At 38.0% G+C, this 17133-nt stretch overlaps 2 long non-coding RNA genes across 2 annotated transcripts in view; both read left to right on the top strand.

Annotated features, from left to right (window-relative positions):
• The first annotated feature begins 2081 nt into the window (after positions 1–2081).
• LOC122362575 overlaps positions 2082–17133 on the top strand; it is a 41015-nt gene continuing 25963 nt past the window's right edge. Inside the window, exon 1 of the long non-coding RNA XR_006253132.1 lies at positions 2082–2403. This is a non-coding gene — a long non-coding RNA (uncharacterized LOC122362575). The remainder of the gene's footprint in view (positions 2404–17133) is intronic.
• LOC122362576 lies at positions 8747–11247 on the top strand. The gene is made up of 3 exons (XR_006253133.1): positions 8747–9192; positions 10983–11070; positions 11146–11247. It is a non-coding gene; the product is annotated as an uncharacterized LOC122362576 (long non-coding RNA).

The raw sequence follows: 17133 nt of genomic DNA on the forward strand, positions 1-17133 counted from the left end.
GATTTAGCACGTGTGCCTTCAGAAGAACCGGAACAGAATCTTACAGACTCAGACAGACAGACTCAGACAGACTCAGACAGACAGACTCAGACAGACAGATACAGACAGACGGACTCAGACAGACAGATACAGACAGACAGACTCAGACAGACAGACTCAGACAGACAGATACAGACAGACGGACTCAGACAGACAGATACAAACAGACAGACTCAGACAGACAGACTCAGACAGACAGATACAGACAGACAGACTCAGACAGACAGACTCAGACAGACAGATACAGACAGACAGACTCAGACAGACAGACTCAGACAGACAGATACAAACAGACAGACTCAGACAGACAGACCCAAACAGACGGAGACTCAGACAGACAGACTCCAAACAGACTCAGACAGACAGACTCCAGACAGACAGACAGATACAAACAGACAGACACAGACTCAGACAAACACAGACTCAGACAGACTCAGACAGACAGACAGAGACAGACAGACTCAGACAGACAGACTCAGACAGACAGACTCAGACAGACAGACTCAGACAGACAGACTCAGACAGACAGACACAGACTCAGACAAACACAGACTCAGACAGACAGACACAGACAGACAGACTCAGACAGACAGACTCAGACAGACAGACTCAGACAGACAGACTCAGACAGACAGACTCAGACAGACAGGCAGAGGAGGGCAGATGAACCGAGTGACTGAACCTGAGGAAACAGATGATCAGGTTACTGTGGATGGATGCTCAGAATCACATGCAACCTCTACCATCTCCAGAATCTCTGATTCTCTGACACACGCACACCAAAAAACTGCTGCATTGTCACTTTTATTTCAAGTTTAGAGATTTAAGTATCGCATTCATAATGAAAACTGGCACTTAGCTGTTTCTTGGAGCGAAGCACATTTCTGATGTATTCCTTATTTAACACACCTAACATATATAACAGCAGCTTGTTGGTTAAATAGGAGCAAGATTTATATTTTAAAGAGCTTGGGTTTCCAAAATTGTGCAAAAGTGTAAACAATATAAACATCAATGATTTCTGGATGCAATAAAATTATTTTAAAATTTAAATTATTTATTTAAAACCAGCATAACACTATGACCTATACTCCCAGTACAAAAATAAAAAAATTGATTTAGAGATTATCATTATTAAATAACTAATGCCAATTCATAATGAAATATCTAATATTTGTAAATATAATTACTGTAAAGTGCAGTTAGAGACTGGACTGTATGCGGTCACAAAGTGTCATATTATTATTTTACATTTACAGTAAAAATACAGACTGACTGTAAAAAAGAAAAATATTACAACTTGTCAATATAATATAATATGATGCAATGAACATTATTATTATTATCTTATTTATTTAAAAAAAACCCTGATCATTATACTTCAAATTTTAATGCTCAATTCATTGTTACTTACCAGGGTCTTTTTTATTATTTATAAATACATGTTAATTACTTTAACACACAGTAAATATGTTTTTATATATATATATATGTAATGACAAGTGCAGCTATAAAGCGTACGATCTTGTAATGCATCTGCATTATAAATATTTACATACATATTTGCACGATTTTAACCTTTTAACGATTTTTTTACTTCATTAGTACATTACAGCGTAGAGGCGCCGGGATTCAACTCGACGCCCCGGCGCAGCAGCGTTCTCGGCGGAATGATTTTAACGTTTTCAATTGAACTGGTTTATTTTTAAACGTGTAACTTGCCATTCCATCATACGAAATTCACTAAGTGATTATACTATTATACCTATACTATTTTGCCGCTGAATGCACAAACGCCACGGGAACCTCAAAGGTCGCGAAGACCGACGCGCTGTGGATAAGATCTGCACACGTTCTTCACATATCTGGCGAGATTCGCTCGTGCAGTGAGTGAACACGGTTAGCAGCTCCACATATTCACACTGAAGAACACCCACACTGCGCTCTCTCTCTCTCTCTCCATCTCTCTCTCCTCTCTCTCTCGCGCGCGCTGTAAGAGGCGGCGCATCGCGCGCTCGCTCGTCTGTGCAGCGAGTTTGAGTTCCGATCCTCTTCTTCCTCACACACACAGAGAGAGAGAGAGAGAGAGAGAGAGCTGAACCTGCAGACACTTTCGAGCGCGCACCGCAGACGCGTCCACACTTCGCGCTTTCTCTTCGCCGAGACTCACAAAGGAAATACATCCGACCAGACGCGCGGAGACGCGCCGAGACCGAACCGAGCCGAAGCGGATCCGGAACCGGATCGGGCAACAGGAGGGTCTCGAACACAGTCCAACTGGATGTTGCGTCGCGCTTTCCGTGGTGCTGAAATGATCTGATCTGCTCTCAGTCCGAATCATCATCATCATCATCATCTGCACAGGTCCGTTCCGATAGTTTCATTGTTCGCCCGCGCGAACGCATTCATCGCGCTTGTGCGGGAAAGGTGTTGTCTCGATTTTGGAAACCCGAGAGAGTTGGTTCTTGAACGATGGCATCCAGACGAAATGCCGTACTTATCTGCGCCGTAGACACCACATGCATTGCTTGATTAACACTAACTAGTTGTCTAATACGGCACTTTACCGCGTCGTGGTACGGTAATGGTGATATACTTTTCCTAAGGGTCACCGGGTGTGCTCACGGTCTGCGGAACCGATTATTTTAGCTTTAACGGGTTGAAGCGCGGGCATTTGCGAAGTTCCAGTCTGCGTGGTTTTCAAATGCACGAAACGCGAGTCAGAACAGCAGGCGCGGCTCCAACTGGATTCTGTTCGTGCGCAAATAACGTCGCTTCTTCCGCGAGATAAAGCAGTTACGCGCGTTTTCTTACCGAAGGCTTGCCCTAAAGGTCAGCGCGCGCGGGGCACTTTAAACAAGTTGCCGAGTCGTTCATTTGAGTTTTTTTTGCGCCACGAGATGTACTTAAAACCCACGTTATTTCTGACACCGAGGTGGATGCCCAGAATCGAGCCTCTTTTAACTTTTAATGCCGTGCAATACAGTTCAGATGGATTGAAACCTGAACAATTCAGACTCTGCGATTCAATACTTGCATTTTGAGGTCAGAGATTGAGTTCACGCCGTACCGGTGACTTTCTTTCTTGTGTGGAGATCATTTGAAGTCGGCAACCCGATTGCATTGACTACAAGTCAACGGGAGCGTAGGGGAAACATCACAGTCTACGAGAAAATCAGGCGTTTTGGGGTCAGATCTTGACAGCGCTTTGAAGCTTTTGATTTATAAAACTCATCCCAGTCTCTGGTTTCTCCACGACACGTGCCCTTCGTTCCCCGTGTAATTTTTCTCCTCATTTCTGAGCGCGTCACATTAATTCAAGGATACTTTGATTTACATCGCAAAGCCGTATAAAAGTGACAGTCGTGACATCAGCGCGAGAAACTTGACAAATGATGCTGTCGGGCTCCGTCGGTGGTCAGTCAGGTCGCTTTCCGTCCTTCTCCGAGCGAGGCTGTAATTTACATTCAGGCTTTGAAAGTGCTGCTGTCAGGCCTATATATCATGTATCCAGAATGAAAGAAAAATCAGCAAAACTAGCGGCGTCTGTCATTGAACTGGAAAGAGCGAGCGCATGTGTAAAGTACATCTCTTCACTTTAATGCCTCCAGAGACCGAATGAAGTTCACGCTTGTGTCAGTTTCTCCTAAAGTGCATTCAGAGATGTAAAAATAGCGGCAGATGCAGCTGTAGATTTTCCCGGAAATCACGCGCTGGCTCAAAAGCCGAGAGTTAATGGTGTGATACGCACCTCGGGTCATCATTTGCTCTCTGGATTCACACGAGTTTAGGATCATTTCATGGTTCGAGACTTTGCCGAGATTTCCAAGCTTGCTTTCGACACAGGATTAAAAAAAAAAGATCATTTCGAGACTTTTTTTTTGTTTAAAGGTCGCAGGTTTAAAATCAGAATGGCGAGATTTGTCATTTTTGTGGAGAAAAGGCAGAATTCTGAGAAAAAGTCAGAATTCCGAGATAGAATTTTAGTCAGATTGCAACATGAACTCAGAACTGTGGAGAAAAGTCAAAATTTTGAGATAAAAAGATAGAATTGTGAGATGTGAACTCGGAATTTTGAGATATATTCGGAATTGTGACAAAAAAAAAAATCAGAATTGCAAGATATAAGGTGAGAAGGATGATATAAAGTCATATTTCTGGCATGGAAATTCCGAATTGTTGTAATAAAAATGAATTATGAGATATAAAGTCAGAAGAGCAAAATGCAATCGCAGATATGAGGTGAGAATTGAGAAACAAAAATGAGATGACTTGTGGTAAAAGTCAGAATATCAAGAATTGTGAGATATAAAGTCATTATTATGAAGGGAAAAAATGTATAATGACATATAAAGTAAGGATTGTGAGATATAAACTCACAAAAAATCAGAATTATGATATGTCAAATCAGATTTTAACTTGGGAAAGAAAGTCAAAATTGTGAAATACGAAGTCAGAATTGTGAAAAATACTAAAAAAAAGAAAAAGTCAGATTTTTGCTACAAAAACTCAGTTGTGGGGAAAACTCAGACTTTTTGTGGTATAAAGATAGAATTGTGAGAACTTTTAAAATTAAACTTTGTAAAACCTTTGCGATATATTCAGAACTGTGAGGGGGGAAAAAATCAGAATCGCAAGATATAAGGTCAAAATAATCATATAAATTCATATTTCCGAGATGTAAATTCAGAATTGTGGGGAAAAAAACAATTTCGAGATATAAGGTCAGAATTGCAAAATGCCATCGCAGATATAAGGTCAGAACTGTTGAAAATAAAGTCAGAAATTGAGAAGAAGAAAAAAACGGAATTATGAGATAAAGTCAGAATTGCGAGAAAAAAACTACAACTGAAAAGTACAAATTGAAAAAAATAATTTTGAGATATAAAATCTAAATTGTGAGATATACATTGATAATTCAGATTAAAGCTAGAATTGCGTTGCGAGATAAAAAAGTATGAATTGTGAGAAAAAGAGTTTAAGATTAAGATCCGTACGGGAGGTAAAGAAGTTTTGGCTCCCCTGCTCCGAGCTGCGCCGTCAGGACACGTGTTAGTGAGGAGAGTCTCAGTGCTGGCGTCACACCAGCAGGCAGGAACATACAGTCACACTCCAGATGGCTCCGCCGTCCGCCGCGTTCCCACAGACCTGAGGAGAGATCCGCTCCAGGCTCCGCGGGAGACTTTGAGAGGAACCACATGACGGAGGATGACAACATGCATGTCGACATGCACCAGTCTATATCTATATCTTAAAGGTACAGTGCATTCGAACGCGAAAATTCTTTCGTTTGCACTGCATTTTTGTCTGGTTTTCCCCACTTAAAACTTCTAAGCACCCTTAAACCGACTTAAGACGCTTAAATCTTTATGCATTTACGCAAATATTGTAAATAATCGTATTTTTGTTGACAGGTTTCTTGGAAAAACAAAGACTTAATAATGTTGCGTCTGAGCGCGTTTGGGCATTTGTACTAATGAAAATAAAAAGCATTGTGAGGTGTAAAGACACAAAAAGTCCAAATTGGGAGATAAAGTCAAAATTGAGAGATGCACACTTGACCTCAAAGTCAAGTCAATGACAAAACGGTAACAGAACGTCATTTGCACGATGAAACGACCAAATTAGATTTTAGTTTTTGCATTGAACTCGCCCCTATGTCGTTTCAAACTTGCGCGGCTTTCTTAAACGAAGAACTTTCCCTTTCAATCGAAATATTTTCTGGAAAACGGTTTTGACACCGGGGTCGATAAACGAGCATTTTTGGGCGCGCCGTCCCTTTAAACGTTACTCTGTTATTACTAGTTACTCTGACATGGATTAAAGCCTTCGCTGTTGTTGTTTACATTAGCGTTGATTGTTCCCTGTGCGTACGGTTGCGTCCGTCTGCGTTTCTTCGTCGCGTGATCTGGATTCCTTTAGTCGAACGTGGGAGCAATCAGTCTTGCGTTCACGTATTGATTTTCAATACGGATTTATATTCACTTTCCTCGGTGTGGCGCATTGCCCTAAATTCGAGTTTAATCAAGATGAAAGACTTTCCCCCGTTTGAATGCAACTTTAATCAGGTCTGATAGTCAAATTCTGTCATATTTGCCCCGACGAGGCTGAGCTGAATGAAAATGGCAGAGAGCGGGCGGGAGTATCTTCAGGCGAGAGAGGCCGGGCTTTCAGCTGAAAAGCTTCTTATTTCTATCTGGGTCCTTTTCAGCTCAACAAAAAGCTATTAAACATTTAGATAAAGAGAATGGACCTGCCTCCTCAGTTCGCTGTAGGGATATGAAATCATTTTGCGCTTTCATGGCGTGTTTGCGCTGCGATATCGGCTCAGATTCTGCATGCAGTGGCATTTCACACCTCGTTTATTTTTGGTGTTAACAAATAACAGTATATTTTCTGGAATCTGCTTCTGGTGTGAATACCTGTCTAGACTGCTCTTTGCTGTTCAGAAGGTCTCTATTTGCAGTCAGATGACTCCCAGGAACCCCTATAATGCAATAATTCACGCATTATAAAGATTGCGTGGAGTACAAATAGTTTAGCTCGATGCAATAGTTTTGTATTTGCACGTGCAAATCAGGCGTCGGTCTACCTTTGGACTGTTTTTGCTGGAGTTATGCATTTATCAAAAGCGATTTGGAATAGAGCAGTTTGCTTTTTAATATTTTAAAACAGTTTCAAATGAATTGCATCCATCAGCTTTTTAATCCGAGTCACTTTCGTTTCTATAGCGCTTTAAACAATAAAGATTACTGCTTCACAGTAATAAAAATATAGTTCATAGTTCAGTTCATTTGAGTTCAATAACTGTCTAAAGTACGAAACGTATTCATTTAATCTATAAACGACAGCATTGTGCTGTTCAGTAAGTGTTGATGTTGCATAATTCGTCAATAATGAATTAGATTCAGCTATGAGAATCTCTACAGACAATATTGTTATAATTCGGATTGAATCGGAGTTGATTCGGTTCAGTTCAATAACTGTAAAGTTCATTATTTAGGAAATGATTCAGACAATTGATTCAGCTCAGTTCAGTGTTGATTCAGTTCAGTGATTATGAAGTGATTCAGCTAATATCACTACAGAAGGCAATTATCAGTTCAGAGTCAGAGTTTGCTTCAGTTCAATAACAAAAAGTTCATTAATTATGAAACGATTCAGCTATAAGTATCTCTACAGACAATACTGTAATTATTTAGATTGAATCGAAGTTGATTCGGTTCAGTTCAATAACTGTAATGTTCATTATTTAGGATATGATTCAGTTAAACAGCTGTGCAGAAGACAATTGATTCAGTTCAGTTCAGTAATTATGAAGTGATTCAGCTATAAGCATCTCTACCAGCTCATGTTGATTCAGTCAATTCAGTTAAGTGTTGTTTCAGTTCAGTTCAATAACGGCGTCAAAATCAATCAATTATGAAACCAAATGAATCTATAAAGCAGCACTAGCATCATTATTCAGCTCAATTCAGTCCAGAGTCAGTTTGGATCGGTCCAATAACAGCAGTTTTCATTCATTATGAAACGATTCGTGAAACATCTCTACCAAAGGCCATAGTGTCAGTTCATCTCAATTCAGTCGTGACGCTGTTTCACTTTCAGCCCTGCAAAATCCGACAGTTCTGAAACTAATTCGATTTATCTGTGAAGTAGCACTACAGGAGACGCTAATGTCATTATGCAGCTCGATCCAGCTGAAGTTTCTGAACCGATAAGCGCTTCAGAGGCCGCTGAAGTCCTCTGAGGGTTTGGAGCGAGGTCCAGGCGCTCCGCAGACGGCGGGACGTGCGTGTGACACGTACAAGGCTTCTGCCGTGGAAAGAGCCACCGGAGAGCGGCAGCCCAACGCAGCATGACAAACACACTTCAAAGAAACATCCTCCCTCCCGTCACACGGAAAGAGAGAGGAGCAGGACGAGCGGAGGAGCGGCAGGGTTTCTTCTAATCCAGCACAGCTGTTGTGTTTGTGTACAATCTCCACTCTGATCACAATGAATTATTTCTCTGCCGGCTATAAATACACTCTGCCTTAAACGAGTCCACGTTTCAGGCCTGGAATCTCTGCGAGGCTCTTCGTGAGCTCATCGCGAGTCAGATAACCCTCCCACTCACATCAGCGTAACCGAATCAACAGACAGAGCGGCCTTTCAGAGTCTATAGAGCGAGCATTAGAGCTTCGGCGGCAGCACCGCATCTGTGCTGTAATGGAACGAAAATGTGCTAAAATTGCATTTTGTGCACGCAGTGGAAAAAGAGGTTTACTAGAGCGCATACTAAGGCTGAATTGTTCATTATTTTCTTTGAAGTGATGGTTGCTCTATTCAAATAACCCAACATCATCTATAATAAGATTTCTAAAAAAAAAATTATATTTTTATAATTTAATTGCATTTATCATTTTTATGTATTTGTATTTTTGGGAATCGTATTTTAGATTTAAAGGATTCATATATTTGTATTATTTTATTTCATTTAATAGATTTTTTTCTTTATTTATGATTTAAAATATGATTTAGCATTATTTTGGTTTAGTTAATAAAATTATTATTATACCATATTCACACCTTTTTCATTTTTATTACATCTTTTCATTATTATACACACATTAGTGCTGCATATCAGAGTGCTGCTTTTGTAATTTTGACTGAATTGGCTAGCGACTTTTATAAATAATATTTTATGTAAATAACAGCAGTAATTATAGTATCAAGCATTAAGTATTTCAACGGTGATATTAGTTACACGGTTCTGCAACTACGTGACGAACAGCGGTAAGGACTTTTATTTTGAAAAAAGTCGTAAACGCTGTCGTAAATAAAGTGATTTAAAGCGATTTTAAACGCACACAGTCAACACGTGTCATCAGTAATCATTTTTAACAGATAGTAAGGGCAAATATACGGCTTATGTTTTATTGTGAATATGAGATCGGGCCGAGCTATAAAGACGCAGCTCTCTCACAATACTCTAGATGATATTAACGAGCTTTGAACGCAGTGATGCTGTAAAACACACGTAAAATCTCTCATTCGGCTCCGCAACGCGACAAGTTTGATTTCAGCGCCGCTCCTGACAGCCTGTCTAGGATCCGACCGCTCTCAGGAGGAAAATCTCCCCCCCGTGCATCACCTTTAATGAGGATAAAAGGTCAGAGCTTAATTATTCATCTGGGATGTCAGACAATCCCCCAAAGACTGAAGTTTAGAGCCGGCGGCGCTGAATAATGCATGGAGCGTCTCCTCTCGCCTTCAAACAGTTTGTTTGCTTGTTTTCTGACCGTCAGGACTCACTCTGACCTCCGCTGTCACCCGAAAGCGCCCGAGAAACCGGCGCGAGCGTTTATTTGAAGCACGCGGCGCTATTGGGGGCCGCGCCGAACGCTCCGCCGAGGTAAAGCCGCTTTGTTCGGCTTTGGAGGGTGTTTGTGTTGGCAGAGGAGACGGCGGGAGATATCGGCGCTATTAGCGTGTATTAAACGGAAGAATAGCGTAATGTGATACGCTCGGAAAGGGATTAGAGCGAGAGAACCGGGAGAGGGAGCGCGTGGGAGAGCGCCGACGGAACGCGCCGCCAACGCGAAGCGCTACCTGTCACTCAACGCACCGCAGCCAATGAGGGAAGCGGATGAGGAGAGGGCGCGGCTCTCCGGGGTGGGAGTCTGCGCGCGACGTTCACGACTCTGTCGTCTTTGTTCACAATCTGTTTTTGAGCTAATCGATTTAATTCACTGTTTTGAAAGACTGGTGTCAGATCTGGCGACGGCAAAGGCACTTATAACGTTGCAAAAGATTATTGCTTTTCCTTTTGAACTTTCTGTTCATCAAAGAAAATATCCCATAAAAGTTTGAAGCATTGTTAAAAGTTTTCAACATAATAAAACTGTTTTAATACAAACAAATAATCTAATGTAACATTTATTTAAAATAAATATTTTATGGTGTATTTAATTTTTATTTAATTATAGTCATTTTTGCGTAGCTTTGCTATAATCAGTAGTAGCATTATACATACTAAAATGAAATAAATATTGATATTAAAATAATATTTTTGATATTTAATTTACATTTATATAATTGCATTTTTGTAAGCATTTATTTACAATTTACTGTAATAAAATGTTGGTGATTATATTTGATTAATATTTTTATAACGTTACTTTATTAGAAAATATAAATTTAATAGTTAATTTTACTCTATTTGTTTATATTATATATTTTTGTAAATATACAGCTATAATATGTTATTAAAATCATTTTATAAATTTAATTTCATTTATGTTTATGCATATATATACATATATACTATATATACATATATATATATATATATATATATATATATATATATATATATATATATATATATATATAATTTTAATATTTTTTTACTTTTTACCCTTTTAACAGTCTTGACTAGTTATCTCAATTAATCCAACCTTGGGTTAAAAAGGATTAATTCATGCGTTTAATATCAACAAATCAACACACATAGACGCCAAGTAATCCAAAATAAACAACCAGCCTGAAAAAACCCTGTATTATCTGCTAATATCGATGGCTGATGTCGCTTGCAAAAGAGATTTGAGGGTTTCTGCACAAGGCAAAACTTTGAAGAGCAAAACAAAATATATGACTTTCAGTGGACCTCTCAGAAACTTTTCTCCGTCTTCTAATCTTGTTTCAAGAGCTCACGGAAAAGAGTCTGCGCTTCTTATGAAGTATTCTAAAGAATGATGTTGTTTTTTTGCGCGCCGCCGTCGATGTGAGGAGCATTGAAAACGCACAGCTACTTATCGAGCGACCGGCTTATTGTGTTGCGCCCAGATGATACAGATGTTTATTTGATACCGTTAAAATTGAAAAAAAATGACACGGAAAATGAGAGATTTGTTTCCACGCGGTGTTTAATGAGGTTGCCGTGTGGTTTTGCATCGTCAGGACTTCTGAGGGAGATAATGCCCTTATTTTCCCGGCGTGAAGTCGCCCTGCACGCATTTACTGACAACACTCATTCATCTTCTCGCAGGTAGAGTGTGTGTGTGTGTGTGTGTGTGTGTGAGAGACAGCGCACATATGATCTCTCCGTCTCTGCTCTAACCAGGAAAAAACCCGGGAGCGTTTCTAAGCAGATCCGGTGATCTGAGAGAGTTTGTGTCCATCAGGAGAATCCAGGCGTGACCGCAGGAGAGGAGAAGGTCAGGCCATGGCGACTCAAAGTGTGATGGAAAAACACGTCTTTCCTCGCGGCTGGGCTCTTCAAACTGTAACTCTATCTGCTGCGGCAGCACCTGGTGATCAATTAGCGCTCGGCGTCGCACTTAACTTAATTACAAGCATTCATTACGGCCAGCTTTAGCTGGGGCGGAGTCAGGTCAGATTTATTTCTATAGTGCTTTTCATAATACACATCGTTTCAGTATTTGAAATGAGCTTTTAATCATTTTTTGTTTATCTTTTCTATTTTGCGGCACGCTTTTGTGATTTTTTTTTGTTGTTAGTTTTATTGTATCTTTAATTGTAGTTTTATTGCATTTATTTTTATATTTTCAGTTTTCATTTTAAATTTAGTTTACATGTTAACATATTAACTTTTTTTTTTTACTTTGCTTTAATTTCCTTTAATTTTTAGTATTTTAACCCAACCTTATTTAGTTACCAAGGCAACTTTTTTAGCATTTTAAGTAGATTTTTTCATCTAACATTAAGTTTTACTTTTTTTGTTTTTAGTTTTACTTCAATTAAAACAAATTCATTTTAAGTTAATGATAACAGCACTACTCCGTTTTAATAACACATTTTTTTTTTTTTTTTCAGTTTTTATTTATTTAATTTTAGTTTATAATGTGCTTTTGCGATGTGTAATAAATAAAATAAAAATAAAACTATTCTAAAGAATAATATTGTTTTTGTGCACTCACATTGATACGAGGAATACAGACCAATTGTTTTTAATATATTTAGATATTTTTCATTTTCATTTATAATGTGCTTTTGGACTTTTTGAATAAATGTAAAAGAATTTCCATTCAGCTTTCATTTATTTTACTTTTAGCCATTTTAGTATTTTATTTGATTTTCCGGGCAACATTAATTTGTTTTATTTTTATATTTTTAAGTAACTACATTTTTTTAATTGCACTTCCGCTTTAATTCATGACAACCTTTAATGAAAAAAATGAAAATGGCTTTTCTAAAGCATGCGGTATTCTGATGAACACATCTGCGAGCACCCGATTTCTTCAAGTGGTTTTCCGTGATAGCTTCGGAGGGTTTCTGTATCTGTGATGGCGTGAATATGGGACGAGTTTCTGAAAGCGGCCCAGACTCCCTTTAGCAGGTGGGATCTCATCACACCGCTGTGCGTTCGGCCTGTGAGAGATCTCCTGCGCTCACCAAGGATGCGTTTATTTAATAGAAATTACAGTAAATACTATTACAGTTTCCAATAGACGTTTTTTTTTAGCTAATACGTGTTAAAATGTAATTTATTCATCATCACTCCTCCAGTCAGTAATCGTTTCCTGCTCAAAAAAACGTTCTTATTATTATGCTAAAAACAGTTGATATTTTTGTAGAAATCATGATGCATTTTATTTTTCGGTTCCTTTGATGAATCCAATTTTTATTTGAACTTTTTGACACATTATTAATGTCTTTAGCGTCACCTTTAATCGGTTGAATGCATGCTTTTGCAGGACGGCTTACCCTTGAAACATGACTTCTGTTTCATAACATGGTAATCTAGGAGTTTCGTGTGCTTTCTCAGGTGTTTATTGCCGTCAGCGACGTGATGTGGATGATCTGGCTCACAGAAGCAGAACAAACGGCTGTGTTGATTTCTCATGCTGTTCATCAGCAAACGCTGCTAAATGTTCCTGCAAGAACGAAGTTTTCGAGACTTTCGACTTCTCCATAAACAACCGCCCACTGCATCTAGACGATCGTATTTGCATAAGCAAGGGAACTGTCTCTGACGTTATATAAATGCTGCAAAAACTTTTTAAAGAGTTTTTGTAAGGTATGCTCTTTGGTGTTATTTGTACTTTAACGAAGAAGTGTTTAAAGGTAGCTTTAAATGACTCTGTAATCACAACAAAGAAATTGAAACATTCTTAGAATATATATATATATATATATATATATGAAAATAAAGTTTGAAATATTAGTTTTTGAAATATTTATACTTAATGTATATGTTCACGTTGCGTAATGTGTATATAGAAATACAAACACGTGCGTGTATATATTTAAGAAAAATGTTATGCTTATATATGAAATATATTATATTGTATGTAATTATAAAGTATAAGAACACGAATGTATAAATGTGTAAGCGTGTAAATATTTGCAAAATATATACTGTATGCGTTTGCACTTATACATAAACAATATAAACAGTACACAAACATATATAACATAAATTGATTTTATTGAATGTGATTAATCGCAAATAATTGTTTGTTTTAACATAATATTCAAATAGCATATTTTGGGTGAAAATGAAGTTAGACTAAAATATAATCACAAATGCTTATAATATACAGAGTGTGTATATTTTATATATATATAATATAAAAATATATATATATATATTTTATATATATATATATATAAAAAATATGAATATATATATATATATATATATATATATATTTTATATATATATATATATATATAAAAAATATGAATATATATATATATATATATATATATATATATATATATATATATATATATATATATATTAGTTAATAGAACGCCTTTTTTTGCAATGTTTAAAAACCAACATTCAAACAACATTATCTTTTACGTGAAAGTAAAGTCACTAGAATGTTGTGGCGAGTGTCTTTAAATAACTATTTAATCACAACAAGTTTAAGGTTTTTCTAGAAACATTTCAAAAGCCCGTTCTCTCAATGTATTCAAAGCCTGAAAGCCTAGTTTTTCTCCCGGACTCGGCCTGGTTTGTGTTTAATGTCGTTGACCGTAACATTCATATTCAACACGCCGCGGTTTTCATTACCTGAAAGCATCAAGCAACGGCCATTCAGTACTCGAGGCCGCCGTGCATTTAGTTAATGATCTGCGGACGGCAAAAAAAAGCGAGATGGTCTTCCACAAACACGCTCTCGCCCATTTGAGTAATTATTAAAAGGCTCAATATTCGCGCATTATCGCTGAGAGCTCTGCTAAGCTGATTTATGCACCAGACGCTTCCCGGATGTGCTTCAGTGGAAAGTGATGGGGCCTTCTGATTGGGCGGCTGGCCCGTCAGTCGCTTCATTTTGAAGGCTGTGATTGGTACAGGATGTTTCTGGCCTGTTATGATGGTCGTGGCATGTTTCTGTGGTTGTCGGTCAGCGGTTAAATGACGGCTGACGGCCTGCTTTCAGGCGTCTGGTCCACTTCGGTTCGCTGGGATAGACGGGTCTTGCGGTGTAAAGTCAAACTTAATCACACGTCCGGCCGTTGAGGTTTGGATCAAATGTCTGACTGGGATCGGCAGCACAGCTCTCAGAGTAAAGGCCTTATATTTTTTATATTCAGATTGCCCTTATTGGTCAGTCACAATAAATGATTTCAGATGTACTTATAAAAATGAGCTTCAATGACTCATTAGTAAACGAGAGTAGTTATTTTATAATTATAATCATTAATTACATTTACATTTAAATTGATTTGTGAAATAATTGTTGTGTGTCTGTGTGATTTATCGGTTGTATTATTACTATTTATTATTATTTTACTGTAGGATGCTCAATAAAACACTATTTGAAAATAAAATAAAATAAAATACTATACAGTAATCAGTTGTAATAATTAATATAAATAATTCATAATTAACTGTTTTATTTTGTATATTAATTATTCGTATTTTTAAGTACGTGTTTAATCTTAATTATTTAATTTACTCACCAGGACAGTTCATCTACATACTGCTTATATAATATAAAATGTTATATTGTAATATAATATATACACGCTACCGTTATATAATTTTTACATTTTTAATCTATGAATTTAACAAATATTTGGCTGCAGGGTTCACTTTAACATTAAATTACTAAATAATTTCCATTAAAAAAATCAAATTCTGATATAATATTATTCCTTTTTTATGATTTTTAGATTTGAATTTATAAATTAATTTAACTTTTAATTAATTACTTGCTAATGATTTATAATGTATGTATTTTATTCAACGGATCGGTAAATTTTTATTGTCCTTATTGAAAAATCACAGTAAAATTTCAAACATAATAATCACTTTTATTTCTTAATTAATAAACAAAAACACCAATTTTATCATTAACTGTTTTGAATTGTGATATATAAAGTAAATACTTAATTTTTATTATATTTTATTTTAATTAATTTAATTTGCATACTACACGTATGCAAACTGCCCGTGGCAAGTAAAATTTACTGAATAATACATTTTCCTCCTTTTCGGTGAACATTTGTCCGGTTTCGTGATGAATTGAAAAATCAACTAGGATCCCAAACGCATCAGCAGCAGCAAGAGAAACCCGTTACTCGCACAGGAACAGATCTTGATGTTGCTAGAAATAATTCATAGGGAGAAGACACTCGGGGAGATGCAGGATTTTTACGCGGATCAGAGAGCATCAATATTTCATCGCGCAGCGAGTCTGTGTGTTTCTAAAATGCTGTTTAATGCTGTCGGCCGGCCACGTCTGAGCTTTGCGCTCAAGGTTGCAGGTATTCAGCGCCTGGCTCTGCGTCACGACTCGGCGGCCTTCGCTTGGAAGACGTTCGGTTTGTCGGTTTGAACGTTCATAGAAACCGGCCTTTATCTGCAGATGAAAACCACAGTCGTAGAGTAGAAACCGACGTCTATCTGTGCCTCTGTAATGTGCGTTTCTGTTTTAAAGTTTCTGTCATGTTTAGTAATAGCTTATTATGTCCGTAGGGCAGAAATGCGCAGTAAAAATCGCGCAACTTTAGTTGGTAGGTTTGCACGCCGTTTCAGGGGGTCTCTCTTCTCGGGTGTTTTCTAAGGGCTTGGTCCAGACTGAAGCTGGGATGCCAGAAACAGAGAAGCAAATGCAAACGACAGCGATCTAACCGAGAGCAAAAAAATGACCCGAGAGACTGATAATGTAACGTGTGTGAGATGGACTGTAACGGGGAGGAAGACTAGACAGATACGAAGGAGCTAAACCATCAAGGGTCTTAAAAGTAAGTGGTAATATTTTGTAAGTGATACAGAACTAGGGTGACACTTGCCGAAAATGCAAATGCATGGTTTGTTTAAATGCCAAAAACCATTAGGCGTTACTTAAAGATCATAATAATTTCTTGAAAAATTTGATTAGTTTTATGCATTGCTCTGTGCTAAGTTTTTTTGCACCACATTTATCGTAACAAACTGCATATCACTGCATATAAGCGTGCATTTATTATTTCCTGGTGTAGTTACACGGCTCTCAGGTGGTGTATTAATCTACGTTTTTATGACTTGTTTTGTTGATCATGTTTTCTGGAGCCGCTCTGTAACGTTTCTGAGACGGAAGAGTGCTGTTTTTGCAGCACGAGAAATATGATTTCCGTAAGACAAGTTGCTGACGTAACGCCCAAATTGGTTGATTGATATTATCGGGCGAGAAAAAGGAACTGAGGTTGAGTGTTTCCAAGGAAAATTGCTTGTCAGAAATAATAACGCTAAAGTAAGACAGTGGCTGCCGTGGAGGAATAAATAAGCGAGAAGCTGGCCGGATCAGGGCTTTGAAATATCGTGGAGTTTTTAAGCGATTACCGGTGACCTTTAACCCTTTGGCCTGCTCGTGGCCTTGACCTGGACGGCCGTGACATTTACGAAAGCAAATTGATCGGTAACAAATATCGATTTCGCACCAGAGCAAATATCACAGCTACAAATCATCAACCCGGAGTTTTGCGTATGAATATTCAGGATGAAGACGAGGATCCTGGCGCTGGCGGATGGCAGGAGATGTTGAGGTTGTATTGACGGATGGGTCTGGCAGCAGACCAGCGGATTGTAATTCAGAAATCCCCTCCTGGCGTGCCAGATCTGATCCCGAGCCACCGGCTCTCCAGATTGATG

The sequence above is a fragment of the Puntigrus tetrazona genome, chromosome 18 (assembly GCF_018831695.1).
Source record: "Puntigrus tetrazona isolate hp1 chromosome 18, ASM1883169v1, whole genome shotgun sequence".
In the NCBI taxonomy this organism is placed as follows: domain Eukaryota; kingdom Metazoa; phylum Chordata; class Actinopteri; order Cypriniformes; family Cyprinidae; genus Puntigrus; species Puntigrus tetrazona.